Source organism: Megalobrama amblycephala, linkage group LG10 (genome assembly GCF_018812025.1).
Source record: "Megalobrama amblycephala isolate DHTTF-2021 linkage group LG10, ASM1881202v1, whole genome shotgun sequence".
Taxonomy (NCBI): Eukaryota; Metazoa; Chordata; class Actinopteri; order Cypriniformes; family Xenocyprididae; genus Megalobrama; species Megalobrama amblycephala.
In genome coordinates, this window is record NC_063053.1 from 16,734,170 (window position 1) to 16,753,397 (window position 19,228).

Genomic DNA, 19,228 nt, shown 5'->3' on the forward strand with positions numbered 1-19,228 from the left:
AAAAACAAGTATAAAAGGATGAAATTAGCCATAATGGCAAATCACTCTGAAGCCAACATTATGACTCATTTTCTAACCAGTCTCATTGAACTGATTTTTATTAGGCTAGAAACGTGATCCTTTTCTGTAAGCTTTTTAACCCATGTATTCTGTGTGATGCCCCTAGATATGTGCCTGCTGTCTGATTTCAAAGAAAGTGAAGTTAATCAAAACCAGGGGATCGCCAATCAGTGATCACAAAGACACAGAAAAAGACAGAAAGAGCAAGAGAGAGAAACAGACAGACTGACAAAAAGATACAAGCAGCAGCAGTCAGGAAGTCAGTGGAGGTATGCTATGGTAGGTATGATCAATAAACATTTATGATGAGCAATTAAAAGATAAAAAGTACAGATTATACATGCAAAATCATGTCACGTGTTGTATTGTGCTCTCCTCTCTGACCAGATTCCAAACCTGTATTGCTTTCTGTGAAACAAAAAAAAAAAAAAAGGGAGATGTTTGGCAGCATGTTTGTGACTGACACTGGGTCACCATTCGTTTTTATTGCATGCAATGAATATTCTGCCTAACATCTTCCATTCTACACAGAAGAAAGTAAGTCATTTTATTTAACATGAGTAAATGATAAAAATGTTTATTCTTGGGTGAACTATTCCCTTATCTAAACATTTAACTCAAACTACAGAATAATCAACATGAAGAACTTCCTTCCCAATCCATTCAAATTTAATTGAATTGATCACACCCCACAGGAAACTGAATTGGAGTGACAGGAAATATTATGAAATATATATAAACTAAATACAAATTTCTATCTGTTAGCTGGAAGAGCAAGAAAGGAAACACTGATGTAGAACTTAAGCATCGTATAGAACAATCATCACCTACATCTCAACCTAAACAACTCCTTTTAGCAAACTATCATCCCCAAAACCTGACAACATAACAAAAACTCCAATTTAACAGCACATTAGCACATTTAACATCAACATTTTAACTCAAATATTCCCTCTTTTATGATTTTCCTTTCGAGTTCACTCATAGCACACTCTCTCGTATCTGCGGTCACTGGCGCTGAATTATCTGCAATGATCTAAATCAGAATCGTACAATAGGAGATTATTTTTCCTCAGGAGCTTTCTGGTAAGACTGCTCGACAGCAGCGTAGAGATCCGAATCAATTACCGAGGTCAGGCTGGCCTTAGGAGCACTTCTTAGAAAGTCTTATTCATGTTATGCAAGCCTGCTCAGTATATTAGAGCTGATTTCGATGGACAGTGTATAATGTATGATACATTAATCTCCACTATTTCAATTTCTGAGGCTAGGGCTGTAAAATTGTTATGCTGCATATCTAATTCTCTTTCCCCCCAATTCCCCCTGAATAGTCGATTTATGCCTCTCTCAGAAGCTGGGGTGCAGCTCCCATTGTGGACCCTATGGTACATTAAGAACAGCCAACATCAGCTCTCAAATCTTATCTTGTTAAATCAGACAAACGCAAGAGGCTGAAAGGGAGAGAATTAATGGGAAGGATGCTGGAGGGAGAGAACCGAGCATTTAATGCAGGGTGTGTGTGTGTGTGTGTGTGTGTGTGTGTGTGTGGGTAGGATGTGGCTGAGTGAAGATGTGTATCTGCCATCAGGTTTGCTGTAACGCTGCCAGCGTCTTGGGTTCATCTCCCTGTCATTCGCTGTGTCGATTGTGCCGTAGCTGATGTATCTAATTCATCTGGAAGTGTGATAGTTTATGACATCGAACAAGTGGATAGTGTGTCCAGAGATGTTCGCTATGGTATTTCATATTGAGGTCTACTGTTAAAGAGAGAGAAAGACAGAAAACAAAAAAGTAACGGCGTAATTGATGGGTTTCTGGTTAAGCTGTTAACTGTCACCCACTTTTTTAAATGGCTGCGTTTCATACATAAGATAAGGTTGGTCTTAGATTATTGCAGAAAGTAAAAGCACTTTTAAAAAGATTATAAAAGTTATAAAAGTTTAAGTTGACTGCAAAGCAAATGTACTGAACTATTTTTTTTTTTTTTAATACCAAAAATATCCTACAAAATAATTTAGACTCCAAAATTGCTAGAAAATCAAAGCCTTATAACAAAAATTGAGCCAGCTAAAAGGTGTTAAAGTACTATTTCCATGGTAACACAATGTCCAATTTCAAATCGGTTTTCACAGGATGAATTTTGAATGTTTAAGCTTTCGATTGATATCCAATTTATGATGATTACCAATGTATTTGGGGGGGGAAAGGGGATAAAAACGCATGGCAAGAGTCCTGCTACCGGGACACTGACAGTTAACAGGCTATAGTTTCTTGGTTAACCACTGCCTGCTTTCCTATGAAAAGTTGTCATGCGCCCCATCTCTCCACTTACAATCCCCAAAAATGGCTACTTACACTCTCTCATTCACACTAAGGACAATAACAATAACTATCAAGCTTTAATAATTATTCTAATTCTATATGAATAGGGAAGTCCACACCACAACTATAACAATAACGTTATGAGGAACAAAATCCTTGGAATCACTTTCAGATTTTTTATTTTTTTTTTCCCCCAGCTGCTGAATGATAAAAACCTTGACAGCCAATCAGAAACCACCTGGCGTTAAGGAGCTTGAGCATTTAAATTGGCATGATGATATAAATGTGTTGCGTTTAAACTAAATATTGTCTATTGGTGTGGACGCTAACATAGGTTATCTTTATAGTTGTCAGTCTAAACATGTCTTAAAAGGTTATAGTCTCAGATACAATCTCACCGCTCTTCATAAGAATAAGAACCACCAAACAGAGTGAAGCCATGTAACCCACAAATAAATAAATAAATAAACAAAAAAACAATCCAAATTTGTAGAGGTAGAATGAAGGAAAACAGTCTAGTCAAGTGATTTCCAACCAGGCTTACAGTACATGTACCCCAGGGGGGCACTTGGTTTCAGATTTTGCTTTGTTAAACTTTTGTCTTTGGTACCTGTATGTTGTAACTTCTCATTAAAATTTGTACAGATGAAAGAGTATTCACTTGTATAGGTGATATTTCATAGTCGAACTTCTGTGGTATTTAAATTCCACCGTACAAAGAGTGCAAATGAGTTTGAGTATTTTTGTTAAACATCTCACCTGGGTTTCATTTATAAATATATATTTGCGGTTAGGTCTTTCTCGGAGAAAGTTTCTCTGTGACTGCCCACTCAACTGTAGACAAACAAGCTCAAGTGTCTTATTAAAAAGAGAGGAAGCTACTTGGTCAGTCTCTTTTTCCCCAACTGTACTGACTGTTATTAGACTAACGTAATATATTGACCACTTTAACCTTCTAGAGTCTGAGGATTTTTTAAGGCTCTGGAGATGTGACATGACATGCCCTGACATTTATGCGTATTTCAGTAACTTCTAACATTTCAATGGCTAAAGTCTACAATATGTGAGCAACATGTATGCACAAGTTTGTATTTTTGAGAAAATCAAGTATACGTGTGTGCTAACCAGGTGAAACACCACAACGTGATAAAATGCATGTTTTCATTTTCCAGTTTTTGTTCTAAACAGTCGCAACAGTGATATGTGACAAGTGAACAGGGATTCTATTTTTGGAATGGTTTCTATTTCTGCAACGCTGCTGCTGACAGCTCAGGTACTGATTGTGTTTTGCATATAAAAAAAAAAATTGAGCTTGAATATAATTTTGAGTGACTTTAAACTTTCATAATGAAAGAGACTATGGGCAATTCACCTCAGATCTTAGAGATAATTTAATGGATATAGGAACATTCAAACTGTGAACTCAATGCATTCAAACAAGGGTATTCCATGACAAAGATTACAATACTATGTTGTATTTTAAATAATGTTAAAATTGTTTATTTTTATTAAATTGTTTATGTACTTATCCATTTCACCGTGAGAGCTCGACAGAAGTGGGCTTGCCCACACACTCCTCTGATTGGCTTTTTTTTGCATTTTGTATGATGTCTGGTGTGGATAGACAAATTGCTTATTGCTAGAATTTTATCATTGCATCTGGTTAGGATACAATGTAATATGTGTTAAAAGGAACATCTGTGGCTTGGAGCCTCACTGAAGGGGCCATGGGGTAATATAAAATACGAAAAAGATTGGGAAATACTGGCCTAGTCTAGTCTGATATCCTAGTTACAAATAAATAAATTAATCTGAAATTTGGACCCATTACGAAGCCAGAGTACATATTCTCTTGTATCATTGCTATTCTGTCAGAAGAAGCCGTCCAGGCCCTGAGGTCGTGATACAGGGTCCACAGTGGAGGGGCTAATTTGATTGTGGCAGAACAATGGCACTGTAGCCTCCGTCCTAGAAAAGCATACTAATTACAAAGTCTGCCCTTGATCCTGACCTTGGTGGGTCACTTAGCAGTTGTGATCTGTCTCTGACTCTTAATAAAGTCTCTTTCACCCTTGTGAACCAGAGTGGCAGCCTCTCCTCTCATTCTCTCTCTCTCTCTCGCTTGCTCTCCCTCTCTCTCCGTCCCTAATTACCAGCATGCTAAGCGGGCAGAGACATAATGACTGGGGCCATCACTCTCTCAGTGCCTTGCAAAACCAATTCCAGTGACAATCGTTTCAAATGAACTGCAACACTCACTTGCTGTCCTGAAGAGGGGGAAAATGAAGAAAAAATAAATAAAAAATAAATGAAGAATGATGTGTGTGGGACTGCAGCCTAGTTGAATGGAAATTAAAAAAAAAAAGATATAAACAAACACGATTACTACTACAACATATACTACTATTAGTATTACCAATAACAATAATAATAATAATAATAAATTATTGTTATGATTATTATTATTCTACAAATAAAAAATAATCTGATCTAAAAAAAATACTAATGATAATGCTGATTATTATTTTTTTTTAAATCCATTCTCTATCCCAAAATTGAGATTTTAAGTACATATTACAACAAACAAATTCTTTCCTAAACCCAAAAATGTCTAGTGACTTCTACCAACTAAAGAATTTTCTCTTTTAGAGTTCCAGTAAACACACATCTGAAAGATTTACTCAAGTCTTCCGATCATATTATCATAGACCATGAAGACATTTGTCTGAAACTGCACTAATATTAGCAAGGTTTATGAAATTTACATGTGAAATGACTACAGCTGACATATAATAACTATAAAAAAAACAAATAAACAAACAAAAAACCTTTTGCTTATATCATGTTGTAACCAGACAGCTTTGATCAATTAAGTCATATCAATTAATATTATGGTTAAACAAATTTCAAGGTAATTAGAAGTGCAGAAACTGAAAACTTTTTTTTTTTTTTTTTTCATAAACTGGCTTCAGACTACTCTGCAAATGTGATCATTTTGTTTTTCTTATTTGCATTTGTCATAATGTTCCTTTGCATCACACCTCTGCACTATAAACACATACATGCATCACTCCCTCTGTATTATGAAGCAAATGTCATTATTTTTGCATAAAACAATTTACATTTTTTCCCCAGAATTTCCTCTAACAGCATGCAGACATTATGAGTAGTCGATGAAACCCTCGTTCTGTGGGCTAGAGCGACAGTGCAGGTTTAAAATGCAACCCCAGGAGGCCAAACAATAAGCCAGTGACAGGGAAGAGAGGGGGGAGTCCAGACAGTCAAGAATAATGGCTGCATCTTTCAAGTTGGATCAGGTCCTTCTGTAATGAAGAGAGGAGCTCTTTTCCTCTTGTGTGACAGCGACAGCGAGAGAGAGAGAATCATCTTGGGTCTTGGTCTCTCCAGTGTGGGATATGCAGAGACCGAATGAGGGGAAGAGAGAGAGAGAGAACAGCAGGGAGCCTGGGATAATTACACACTGTTTGTGCATCCAGGAATACGAATCCGGAATGCTGGCGTGACGGCAAAGAGACTGAGTGCTGATGCTGTTTTTAATGAAAACAAAAAGAAAAAAACACCTTATTTACTCCTCTCAGATCGTTTACTGTTTTACAGTGTCGCAATTAATTGTACTAGAGAACTGAGGCTTTTGTTTACATATATATATATAGATAGTTTCAGATGCTTTGGTTCTATAATTCTCTTCGTGTTTTTTATCCCTCTCTTCCCAGAGCTGAAGTGTGTTCACACTTGGTAGCCGACAGCGAGAGAACAAGTCGTGATTTCAGCGGTAATCTACCCTGCGGCCCGCTCCAGTTCCTTTAAAGGAGGGGACGGGCGCATAGCGAGCACACGTCTGCGAATAAACAGCAGCTGGTTCAGAAAGGGATGAAAGAAAGTGAGTTCTCACTGCTAACTGCACCTCCTTGCAGTTCATTTTAATGGAGCAAATACTGAATATTTATCAAGTAGCAGGAACGGTGGTTTATTATGCATCCATGTTAGACCTCTGTTATTTTAGTATTATTTATACACTATTATAGTATTTATTCATTATTTGAATACGTTTTTATTCATTTTATAATATTTCATTCATTTTAATTAAATATTTACCTTGTTCTATTTAGTTTTATTTAATTTCAGTTTTCAATTACTTCAACTTATTTATTTCGGTTAGTTGCCATGGTTAGTTAATTTTTTTCATCCATTATTTAAACTTTATTTCAATTTCTGATTGATTTTTTAATAGTTTTAGTGTTAGTTAACAACACCAACACTGCGTTGGACATGATGTCCAAAGACGGCCATTTCTCTTCCCTGTATTTTCTCTATTCGCTCACCGGTGGCAGGTCTCACAAAAAAAGTTAATTCTGAACCCTGCATATGCATGAGTGACCACGGTAAACTCGGTCAGTCCCGCAGTGCACAGCGTGAGTGTAAAACGTCCACTGGGTGCGCTGTAATGAAGAGCTGTTTCATTCCCCTGACCGTCAGGGTCCTCTCTCAATGAATACCACACTTACTGTATCATCTATCAGTCCTGGCAGCCACACTGTCACACACAACTTCCAGCCCTCTGTGTGTGTGTGTGTGTGTGTGTGTGTGGTGCAGTGAGGCCTGGGCTGTGGTGGGCTATAATGAGGCCCTTTGGTGGCTGTAAAGACTAGAGAGGAGAGAGAGAGGAGGAATCACACATATAGCTCTATTTGTCTTACAAATATCACACTAACTACCAATTACAGCACCATAAACCTCCTGCCTACTGCTTACCTCCCTACCCATAATGCAGGACACACAGATGCACTAGGCTAAGCCTTCTCTCTCTCTCTCTCTCTCTCTCTCTCTCAGCTGGTGTAGTAGTAGAAGCTGTGGTCGTTGATGCAGGAAGCACAATCAATGAGGCTAGTAATGAGGTCTTTCTTAAAGAGTAGAGAGCTTGCTGGATTAATACTGGGATAAAAAAAAAAACAGGGCAAACCTGGCACTGCCACTTCCGGTTTCACTTATTCACCCTGTCCAAAGGTAAAGCTGGCAGCAAATCACTGCAAAACCACCTATCAGGAAAAAAAGAAAAGAAAAATATATATTTTAATCTTGGATTACACCTGTACTTTACTGTGTCTATTTACAGTAAGGTATAAAAGCTTGAGATCACACTGAAAATCTGGGATTTAAATCTTGAAATAAACAGTTTAAGAAAAAGATGGATGGATGGACTGATGGATGGATGGACTTTGTAATAAGGTTAGAGAGGCCATGCTACATTGTGAATATATTGTTAGGTCAGCTGTTTTATAACAGAAAACGGCAGGAACGCTTTTTTGACCAGTCAGCACCCATGACTAGAATGATCTGTTTTTTCTTTTTTTCTTTCTTTCTTTCTTTCTTTCTTTCTTTCTTTCTTTCTTTATTTATTTATAGATAGTTCAATATGCTTTATCTATTCCAAATAAATAAATAAATAAATAAACAATACATGTAATCAATTTCTGTGATGATGGGAAATTAGCTTATTAAAAATATTGCACTACCATATGAGGATTCTGTGTTTCTAATACATATTTCCATTTGCTGCTGAAAATAGGCCACTGATGGACAGAGCCTGCCAATAAACATGAGCTTATTAGCCGACGAGAGAGTCATCAGCGGCGGATTTAACAGCTTTCCACCACTCATCCGCTGGAGGTGTGGAGAGTTGCCCCCGCTGCCTGGATCTCTGAGCCCAGGCCAAGCTTCCCACTCTGGGGCCGCAGATCCAGCCGGCCGGCCTTTCCTGTGTGGCCCTTGCATTAACAGCTAAGCCTCAGCTGCTGGAAATGTTATTCTAATTAACAGGGGATTAAGTCATCATCTTCTCGTGTAATATAGTCTGGATGGGAATTTCAATATGGAACGGCAGGCCAAAAAAAAAAAAGCAGTTAGCATCTCAATAAATTACTCTTGACCCCCAGGATGACAGTCTATTGGCGCGTCAATTGCCTGCCAATTAAACCAGCCCATCCTTGCCAAAACTTTATTGGGATGGTTTGGGTTTTTCATTTGAACACAAATCATTGGGCTAGAGATGCAAGGGGGTACTATGGCTGGCTGCGATTGCGAGTCTGATGGGAATTCTGACAAGTTTGTACAATAAAGTCTACAGAGCTATCACTGGCCATATCTGAGCTGACAGCTTCACAAAAACAGCTTCTTGTGAAGCGCAGATCTTTGATAAATGACCATATGTGGATTGTCACAGGCGACGAGCTGAGAAACAAACAGAAGCGGTCCGAACAGACTTCAGAGGAACCGGACAGACAGAGGGAGCCCTAACAAGCCCACTAGGCCAGCACTTTGATTGTCTAGAATGGCTCCCTTTTTAAAAATGCATCAGTCATGTCGTGACATTTGACTAAGACTTATGGACTTAAAGATAGCTCAGTGGGGAGACTGTTTGGAGTGTGCAGACTCGACCAGTGTATTATGTTCTTTGGAGCTAGTGTGGATTGTGCCATTTAGAGACCCACTCATAAAAGGATTTGGACAGACCCAAAAAGGAATCAGCATGGCTCTAAGTATGGCTGACCCTGATGCAACCTGATGCAATTTACAGCCACAAAAACAAAATATGTCGACAGAAGAAAAAAAAAAAAGAAAAAAATTCTGTTAAGTGTCAACCAAACCAGAGCAAAAACATAGCACTGTTATTCCAAAAGCCCCAATCAGAGTAGTTATGAATGTCTACTCTAAATAATTTATACAATTCAAATCTATCTAGGGTGTGCACATTATTTCAAGTTATTATATGTTTCTCGAAAGTAGTGTTAAACAAGATGGAGTGACAACCAAAGTGACCAGTGGCTTTAGTTTACTTCATCTACAGTAGGAAAAATTCAACTTGTTTTCTTAAAGAAGAGAGAAGACAAATAAAACGAGGATGAGACTGGGTAAATTGACAGGCAGTCAGCAGGATTCCCTCTATGTGCTAAAGCATTGTTTTCTGCTCAGCTAAGCAGCAGCGAATTGATACGTTCGCAATGAAGTGCAATGACAATTAAATTGTAACTGACCTGCATGTAACCGTCATTATGTCTTTTCTCTTTACTGCCATCCCTGTTATTTAATCACACAGCATGCAAGCTTTTTTATTAGGCAGTAACACTGAGGACTACATCCTCCTGCCTATAAACACTCAAACCAGGGAACAATCACTTCACCCACCCGAGAGAAAACCTCCATCCTGCTTCGCTGAATCATTGAGGGTGGATTTTGTGCTGACGAGCTGAAATCTTGAAGCTTCATATAAAAGAAAGAAAGTCTTGAAACTCTGTATTTTTTGGGATGCCATTTAAAAATAATAATAATAATACAAATTCAAAATTTTGGGGTCCATAAGATTTTATAATGTTTGAAAGAAGTCAATAATTTGATTTTTAAAAAAACAAAACAGTAATAGTGTGATTTTCTCTTTTTACAATTAAAAATAACTGTTTTCTATTTTAATATTTTTTAAATATAATTTAATCCTGTCTTGGCAAAGCTACATTTTCAGCAGCTATTACTCCAGTCTTCAGTGTCAAGTGATAATTCAGAAAACAATAAATATTTCTTCTAATTTTTAATGTAAAAAAACAAGTTGTTTTGATTAATGTTTTTGTGGAAACAAAAAATTTTCAGGATACTTTAATAAACAAAAACATAAAAAAGCAGATGTTTGAAACAAAATATTTTTGTAATAAAGAAAAAAAATACTGTCAATGAAAGTTACTGAAAGTATTATTTTCTTAAAAAACAAAACAAAAAAAAAAACTGTATTTTAAAGGTGCAATATGTAAGAATTCTGCAGTAAAATATCCAAAAACCACTAGGCCAGTGTTATATATTTTGTTCACTTGAGTACTCACAACATCCCAAATTTTTCCAACTATTTGTAAATTGTGAGAAAATTGCCATTTTAACCAAGGCTCCGGGATGTGTGAGGAGTCGTCTGTCAATTGCGTCATACCCGCGTTACCCTCTGTGTCCTTTTAATAGACAATGGAACAACTGTTTTGCTATATTTATAGACTAATTATTGTTATATAGCTCACACATTTAGTCTTATTGTTTAAATCTAATTTTCCTGATTTTTTTGCAAATACCATGCTTTCACCATGCCTCAGAGAAAAACACAGCATAGCATAATCAGATGCAGCTTTATTTTTAGTAACAGTAATACAGCATTTTCTCCATCATACAATACGTTTTAAAATTAATTACATGCCATTTATCAACACAAGCCATCCAGCATTTATTATTATATTCTAAAATTGATCCATCTTACTGCAGTGTGTGCAACTAGTGTCTCAGAGCAACCACCGAGCGAACGCACAGAGTAACGTTATAACATCATTTTCAACACTCTCAAATGTATCTAATATGATAAACAGATCTGCGTTACCTCATACTCATGATTGGAAAAGCGGAAGCAGCGCCGGCGACTGTGGCATAATAAAAGTTCTGCTGCTCGTGAGGCGTGTGTTGCGTAATCGCTCCAGCTGCCTCGTTCAGCTCCCACAACACTCTGTCCTGCTCTGCTTCATACTACAGTAACGTTAATAATCGCATCCATGAACATGATTTATTCCCGAGTCCTATCCCAATTCTTTCCCACCAACCGTTGAGATGAAGGCCACATGTCCCAAGATTCTGTGCTTAAACTTGACATCATCAAGCTACGCCTTTGTTTTGATTAGACCTCTAGAGACCTCTAGCGGAAAGAAAATATTACATAGTCCACCTTTAAGTGTAGTTTTTTTTTTTTTGTATGTAGAAGTGTAAAAACTGTGGTGCTATCAAAACATTGCTCAGTTTCAGCGAGAGGCTACTCACTGCAGAGCCATAACCTCCAGCTCCCCCTCTCTTGACCTACTGTGGGCATGATGGGTGGAGCTGCATCCCCCAACCACACCCTAACCCTACCCATAACCCTATTTCTCCACCCATTAAACAGGTTAAGCTCCACCCTTGAGCTCCATAGAGGTGGAGCTGGAGGTTATTATGCTCTGAAGCAAGCACTACTTGGTTTCAGCAGGGAGTTTGGGGCAGGACTATTTGTTTGTCTGACCAATAGCAGACAGCAGGAGTATTTAGGAAATCTGTTTGAAAACATTATTTTTGCAACCCTGCTTGGTGATGCTAATGGAGCAAAAATGACACACATCACCTTTAACTTCCAGCCAATCAGCTCTTATAAAAGGCTGTCACTTTAAAAATGTCTACCTGGTACGGAAACCTCAATGTAAAATACAAAACAAAACAACGTATTGTACGAACTGCTATGAAATTCACAGGACAAAAAGGCTATCCCAGTATCCAGTCTCTTTTTGAGCAATGTACATTGAAAGAGGCTAAAAGGATTTAAAGTGACCCATCCTATCTATTAAATTCCTGATATGAACTGTTACCCTCTGGGAGAAGGTACAGGATTCCTTGTTGCAAACTGAACCGGTTCAACAATTTGTTTGTATGTTCATTGTATGTATAGTACTTTTAATATTTTTAGGTATACCAGGTGATGTTGGAATATTGGTTTTGAGTCTACTCCAAATTTCTCTATCAAAGTATATTTCATTTCAAAATGGGGAAGCTGTGTATTATACAAAGATTACAAATGAGACTTCTGCTCATGGCAGGAAATACATATGCTTATTTCTTGTATACACAATCCACGTTGAATGAGAATGCTTTTGAAACACACTTCTGGTATATTCGCTCTCTCTGCATTTATTTTACTCTCTGAATTACTCTAACATATAAGCACACAAATACAATCACACTCACACACAAACATTACAACCTTTCTAGAATAGCCAGTGCATTTTCATTTGCATAACAATTTCCTCTTGTTTCTCTGGTTAGATGGAATTCACAGCATGGTGTCTGTATAGTGAGCGCCAGGTCATTGCTATGTATATGTGGCAACAACAGAGAGAGATGAAGAGAGAGGCTGATAAAGGTATAATATCACACACACACGTAGCATGGTTAATAGCTAATAAGAATTTCCATTATATTTACATACTAGCTATACATCATAAGATCTATTATTATTATTATTATTATTATTATTATTATTATTATTATCTGCAACATCACGCTGAATAAGATTTCAAGGCATTACATTTCTAACTGCAAAAATAAAATAAATTATATTGTAATTTTCTATTTTCAATATGTCATTTTTTATTATATTTGCTAAATGTTATTTTTCTTCAGGCAGCCCCCCACAATGTAGGTGATTGCAGGTTTTACCATCTTTGTGGGGTCCCCACAATGCAGCCAAAACATGACCCACACAAACACAAATGTCCCTGGAGAACTGATTCTACAGGATAAAAAGAAACAGAAAGCTAGCTCTGTGTAGTAGGGAAGCGGATCTAGATTTCCTGTGGAAGTGAATTAAAACCAACAGGAGGATAGTGGCTTAAGGTGGCGGTGGCGGACACAGCCTTAGATCCCCCTCCAGAGAATCCCTCTATCTCCCTCTCCCTCTCTACTCCTTTACATGCATCTTCTCTCTTCTCTACTGGGACATATAAAAAGCACGTAGCCCCCAGTGACACCAAAACACAGAACATTCTCTTCCCTCCTCCTGCTTTCTCTTTTCGCTCTTTCCTGTCTTTCCGTCCTCTGTGGTTCCATACAGATACAGGAGCATATCAAGTCCTCAAAGAGAAATCTTGATCAGACTGGGAAATGAGGGGGAATTTAAAGTTGAGGAGGAGCGTTGCTACTTTGTCTTATTGCTTTGAATGGCTGCGGGTTTTTTTTTTTTTTTTTTTTTTTTTTTTAAGGGTCAAAGTTTGCAATATAGGTCAAAGCCTGGTGTTATAGGCTTAAAATATGAAACCCCCTGATATTATCAAATATGACATCTATAAAAAATATATTATATTAATATTAGTCCACCTTGTGGTGGGTGTCAGTAACTCCAACTGTATGTCAGTCCACACACTGTATGTTGGAGTTAAGTCACATGGTTAAACTAAGATAGATAGATAGATAGATAGATAGATAGATAGATAGATAGATAGATAGATAGATAGATAGATAGATAGATAGATAGATAGATAGATAGATAGATAGATAGATAGATAGATAGATAGATAGATAGATAGATAGATAGATAGGAGAGCCTTAACTTACAATATATATTTTTACAAATCTAATCACAGATATATTCCTATATATGTTGTTCTTCACATCATGATGAAAATATATTAAATATTAATTATTTACAGTAAATGTAAAATAATTTATTTTAATATATATTAAAATGAAAATATACATTTAAATTCTATTATCAATATAAATAATTTTATTTACAGTACATAACTATAAATTATTTTTTATTAAACATGTAAAATATAATTATTTCAATATATTTTAAAATGACAATGACAATAAATTATTAAAAAAAACGAATTACATAAATATATTGAGAAACAGAAAGAGAGAGAAGTCATTAGTTAGAAGAAATCAAGGCTAAAAGTTTTCTAATTTCTTCAAAAACAGTAGAGGATGATGCATCCCTTGCTTTGTTGTTCCATATGAGGCAGGCCTTCACCTATCAGGGCATATTATTGAAAACAAGTGGTTTCTAAAAATCTGTAAAAGGGGTTTAAGTACATGGTATAAGGTCGTTCTTTCAGCATGAGTAACCCCAGCTGTCAAACAGAAATGTGCTGGTGTTCATTATCTGTGATTAGATTTGTAAAAACATATACTGTATACCATGTGACTACTGATCAATACCTCCACTCTCAGATCTCTTTTTGTCTGCATTCAACACAGAATCTTAAACCTGGAGGGTTTAACCCTGCTGTCTCTGTTGAGAAAGTTAAAAGTCATCCACAGTTTATAAAAGTCTCTTCCAGAAGTAATTATCTATTCACAAAGCAAGTTAAGAAAATAAAAGCCCCTGATTGGTCCCCTTCACGCATGGCGGCGACAGAACAATGCGCTAGTGAGGGTCTGCTCACTCCAAGGACCACAGCTGTCTATGCACATCCTAAAGGGCTTACACATACACACACATGCAACGCAAAGGCCCTTCATTGGGAGGCCACAATCACGCCAAACACCGTAAGATTCAATCATAGTGCCTGAAACAAGAGCATGTCGACGAGACGGCTTTTTAAATTCCAGTCCCTCTTTATCTCTCTGTCTCTTTGGAGATGAAATATCTTTGGTAGTGAAAAAAGGATGGGGAGCCTGTTATGTGTCTATAGATACATATTATGCAGGGAAGGGGCTACCTCCCATGTGTTTTAATTTGACTTTAAAAGCATTCTCCCAGCTGCCAGGGCTTTTAATAGTTATTCACTTACAAATGATTGCAGGTCATTACACAGTCATTGGGAGGGCAGTAATGAGATGGGCTTAATGGCTCTTGGTAGTACATCGGTAGTACATCGCCACAAAGTTCCCGCCAGTAAGTTTTTTATGATTGTTCCATATGAACTGCCTTTGCTTAAACCCCATTTGGTGAACAAATATATAGCTATCTGTTTTAATGAAATTTGTTTTACGAGTTGGCACCGTCCATGGCTGAGGTAAGCAATTATATTATCAGGGGAGAAGGAGTGGCAGAGACCAGCCGTGGCTCATCTGTAAGGGCAGGTGGGGCAGTGCCCCATCAAAATATCCATCCAAAACATAGACCCTATATAAACTGAATCAATAATAAATTGTAAATGTGTTCAGCATTCTGAAATAAATACACTGTAAAACCGAACAGTTTAAACTAATTAAATGAAATGACTACTGAATTACTACTGAAAGTTCTTTATGTGAACTCAAAATCTGATATTAGTAAGCAGAACTGCAGCAGATGTCTAGTTCCAAGCATGTTTTGCATGTCAGACTGTGTAAGGAGAATAAATGTTGAAATTAAGTGTTATTTTGTATGTTTTTGCACAAGATTAATATGGGGATAATTTGTCATTATTTAATGCTCTGTCATTTTGCTATTTTAAGGTGTTTTTGTTATGCTGAAGTTTTGTTCCTAGTAAAGAGTAGTGCGTGTGGTTAGGTCGAAAATGGGCTGCAAAACTTCAAGGCTATATATACTGCATGTTGATTAACAATTCATGCAAGTATATAGTGATAGGCTCTTTGATAGTTACATTAGCACATGCTAACTAACACCATAAAGATTTTGTTTATTCAAATTAAATTGTAATTAACAAGTTTGTGTAGTACAAAATACATTTTTTAAGTTCTACTAATGTAATCTTTGAGTTAGTTAACTTGATTAAGTTGGTTTACATAAATGTTCTGAGGTAATCAGTGTCCACAAAAGTTGAGTATTCTGAAATTTTCAGGTTTTACCGTGTATCTTTCTGATTATTATTTTTTTAAATATATTCAAATTTAACATATTGCTTTGACAGGCATGTATTATGATAGCAATATACCATCCTCTGTGAGAGTGCCTGAGCCCTCCCCAGTTCTACAGTGCCCCACAATTTTTCAATGTAAATATGTGGTGAAAAATGGAACTGCAGTGAACTCTAATTTAGAGCCATTGAGGTAGATTTCAGACTGCCCCGTTTATTTTCATGTTACCTTATGCAAACCTCGCTCCAGACCAAGATGTTATCAAGCCGCTTCAGCTATGCGTATATTAGTCTGCATCAGGTCAGTAACTAGTTGGCATGTCTGTTCTTCCTATGTGGAGTAGCGCATCAAATTAATTAAACTATAAATGCTTCCGCTTAAACATGCTCATGAGAATAGCCTTTATAAAGTTCAGTTGTGTTTGGTTTATGTTTGTTATGAGAATAGACATTACTTTCTTTTCCACACTGGAATTCCTCCACAACTTATAATATTCTAAAACAACATTCAAAGGCAATAATGAAGACAATTCTAAGATATCATTCTATGCATGTGTCGTGTGTACTTAAAGCCTGTCAATCAACATTAGAGCACCACCCTCAGGCTGAGGGTGTTCTGCATGTGTTCAGTGATTAGAATATAAAGCTTACAAAATGTTTATCATAAACTAGCGCAAAGACCCAGAATCTGCCCTACCTAAATTTACGGTCAACAGACGCTAATGGCACAGAGAGAGAGAAAGAAATCCCATCATCTTACTAGACAAATATTGCGTTAATCTTTGGTCACGTTAATTCTGCTCTCAGCCCCTCTTTTCATCATAATTTAACTGTGGCCACTGACAGCAGGCATAATCAGATGTGGATGTAAACGAGTTGGTATTTATTAGGGGCCGGCGTGGACGCTCGCCGAGACACGAGTGCCCACCCGTCCTTATCCCTATTGATGTACAACGCTGACAAGTAAATTAAATTTACCTTTGGAAATGGTTCTATTAGTATTTTTATTAGGTTAATTAAGCAAGCTCTGGGGACTCATTGAATGGGCGAGACTGGAGATTAATTCACTGTTCTCCTTGTGCTAGAGGACTAAGGCAGTAATCCCCGTGCAGCCATCCTCCTCCAGATCTGCTCATTGCCGCCACGCCACTTCATTAACGAGCCCTCGCCACATCCTCACCTTGATTCCCAGCAATGGGTTCTCCTATGATACCAGATATGTTGATACAAAATGCATGAATTTCAGAAAACTATACAGAGTACGCATTCTAATATTCTTAATTCCCTAGTAAGCATCAACAAAAAGTACATCAAACAGGTAGTATGTCAACGTGAAAGTTGTCATATTCATAAATGGCGGGAATAACAAGAATGTGTCCTTTATAATGGTTAAAAAGATAACACTACAAAAAAAAAAAAAAAAAAAAAAAAAAATCAATTTGTAAAGTTAGTTAATGCATGACATATGAAAAAAACAATGATCAACTATTATTTAACTTGGATTTGTAAATGCTAATGGCAATTTATAAACTATTGTTCATTGTTAATTAATGATTGTTCATAATACATTACCTTGTGTTAATTTATAACTTGAAATGTTACAATGTATTAGTATATCTAGAAACATACCATTTTTAAGTCAAATAACATGTATTTAACATGTAGAACTTTACTGTAAGGTGCTACCAAATAATTAAAAAATGAAGACATTTCATTCACCCCCAACCCCACCCCACCATTTTCCCTATAATACTTCCTTTATGTGATCACACAATATTTTCTATGTAGCTATATATAAAGAAAAAGTTTACTCTTCTTGGATATTGAGTGATGACCTCAGAGAGAGAGAGAGAGAGAGAGCATGCATGTATGTTTATCTGAACTAAATTCTCTCAGGTCAGGAGAGCTGCTGACCAGACTGACTCCAGCTGTGCGGGAATTAGCCTGTCCTGCACGTGGCATCTGCCCAGTAGGAGAGCCGATACAGTGCGGGCAGCACAGCGCTGGGCTCCCCTGATGAAAGCTGTATTGATTGAGAAAAAGGTCTTTTGATAAAGCAGATTGCTCATCGGAGTGGAACCTCATGCTCCTCAGATATAACGCCTCTCAATCCGCCGGCCGCCAAATCGACCCTGACGCCTGCAGCCGTCACCAAAGCAGGGAAACGTCCTCATCTCTCATCCGCTATGATCACATTGAAGCCCAGGCCCATCGATTGCCAACCACACCTCATCTGGACTGTGAGAGTAAGGCACACGAAGGTGGTGCTGGCCAAACTGCAAGTCTCTCCCTCAGTTCACCCCCAACTGTGTGGTTTGTGCTCTGCCGAAAACATTTTTCATTTAGTTTCCGCCAAAAACAAATCAGACTCAATGTCTGTCTGTTTTGGGACTGGAGGAAATCAAATTTGTGCTTACACAAGGATGAAAACAAATCACCTTGAACAGTTTCAATTGTACGGTATTACGGTCAACGCCGCAGATGTTTGCGATGAAAAGCGTGTTTTTGGCACGGCGTAGCATGAAGTAGTGATGCCCATCAATGTTATTTATTCATTGAGAGTAATTACAGGCGGGTGAGTGGAGAGTAAGGAGTTGGGGACAGTGCTACACAATTGTTTGGCCACTATGGTGGCTCTCTTCATGTTTGGGCTAATGAAAGGAGGGGCTGATGGATGTCGTATGATTTGTTATGTATTACATACACTGAGGTTAACCTGAGCCACATCTGACTCTCTGCATTTGTTTGGTTAAATCACCTAACTCTACTCTCTGAAGAGTCTCAGTGGAAGTGTTTGGGGAACGGTCAACCCTTTGGGACTCGAGTGTCATTTGACGGTTTTTACTGTAATCAGCATGCCACACAATAACACAAACATGTGCTCAGGTATCCAGAGTGCTTTCATCGAGACATGCCAGTAGAGAACAGGAAGTAGAGAAGACTGATGGTTGTAAAATGTTTTGCTTTAACATCTGTAACTCAGTATTTGGGTGTTTTGTATTCATTTTCCCAAATGTATATGCTACAAATTAGATTTGGAATCTATAAATTATTATAGATAATTATAATTATTGACAGCAGATGGGAAACATTTTTGTACATTTTGTTAATTATTTTTAAAATAATCACAAATTTTCTATTTAATATTACAAATTTAATTCTAAAACACCAAACAAGTTGGAAAAATATTGAATAAATGCATAAAAAAAATTAGCTAGCTAGCAATAAAAAACAAACAAAAAAAAAAAAAAACAGTTATGCATGTTGTTAACAAAAGTTGTTTTTCGGTTTTCTTTGTGGGTTCGGTAGAACGTAGCGTTACAACTCTCCTCGTCTGCTCAAACATGATTTCTATTTTATTTTTTCACTTATTTTTAACATTCATCAATCTGTCCGCAATTCAAATTATAGTCTAAAAGTAAAAATGTTGATTTTTCTTCCTCAAAATAGTTTTCCTTTTTGTTTTTATACTAGACTCTGCC

At 37.1% G+C, this 19,228-nt stretch overlaps 1 long non-coding RNA gene across 9 annotated transcripts in view; it reads right to left on the reverse strand.

Annotated features, from left to right (window-relative positions):
* The window catches only part of LOC125276940, a 342,031-nt gene that overhangs the window by 214,144 nt on the left and 108,659 nt on the right, over positions 1–19,228 (reverse strand). For 7 of the 9 annotated variants that reach the window (XR_007186778.1, XR_007186781.1, XR_007186779.1 and 4 more), the window contains exon 4: positions 7,364–7,439. This is a non-coding gene — a long non-coding RNA (uncharacterized LOC125276940). Of the gene's footprint in view, positions 1–5,114; positions 7,049–7,155; positions 7,252–7,363; positions 7,440–19,228 lie in introns of those variants that run through there. The other 2 variants (XR_007186782.1, XR_007186775.1) reach the window with 1 other exon arrangement.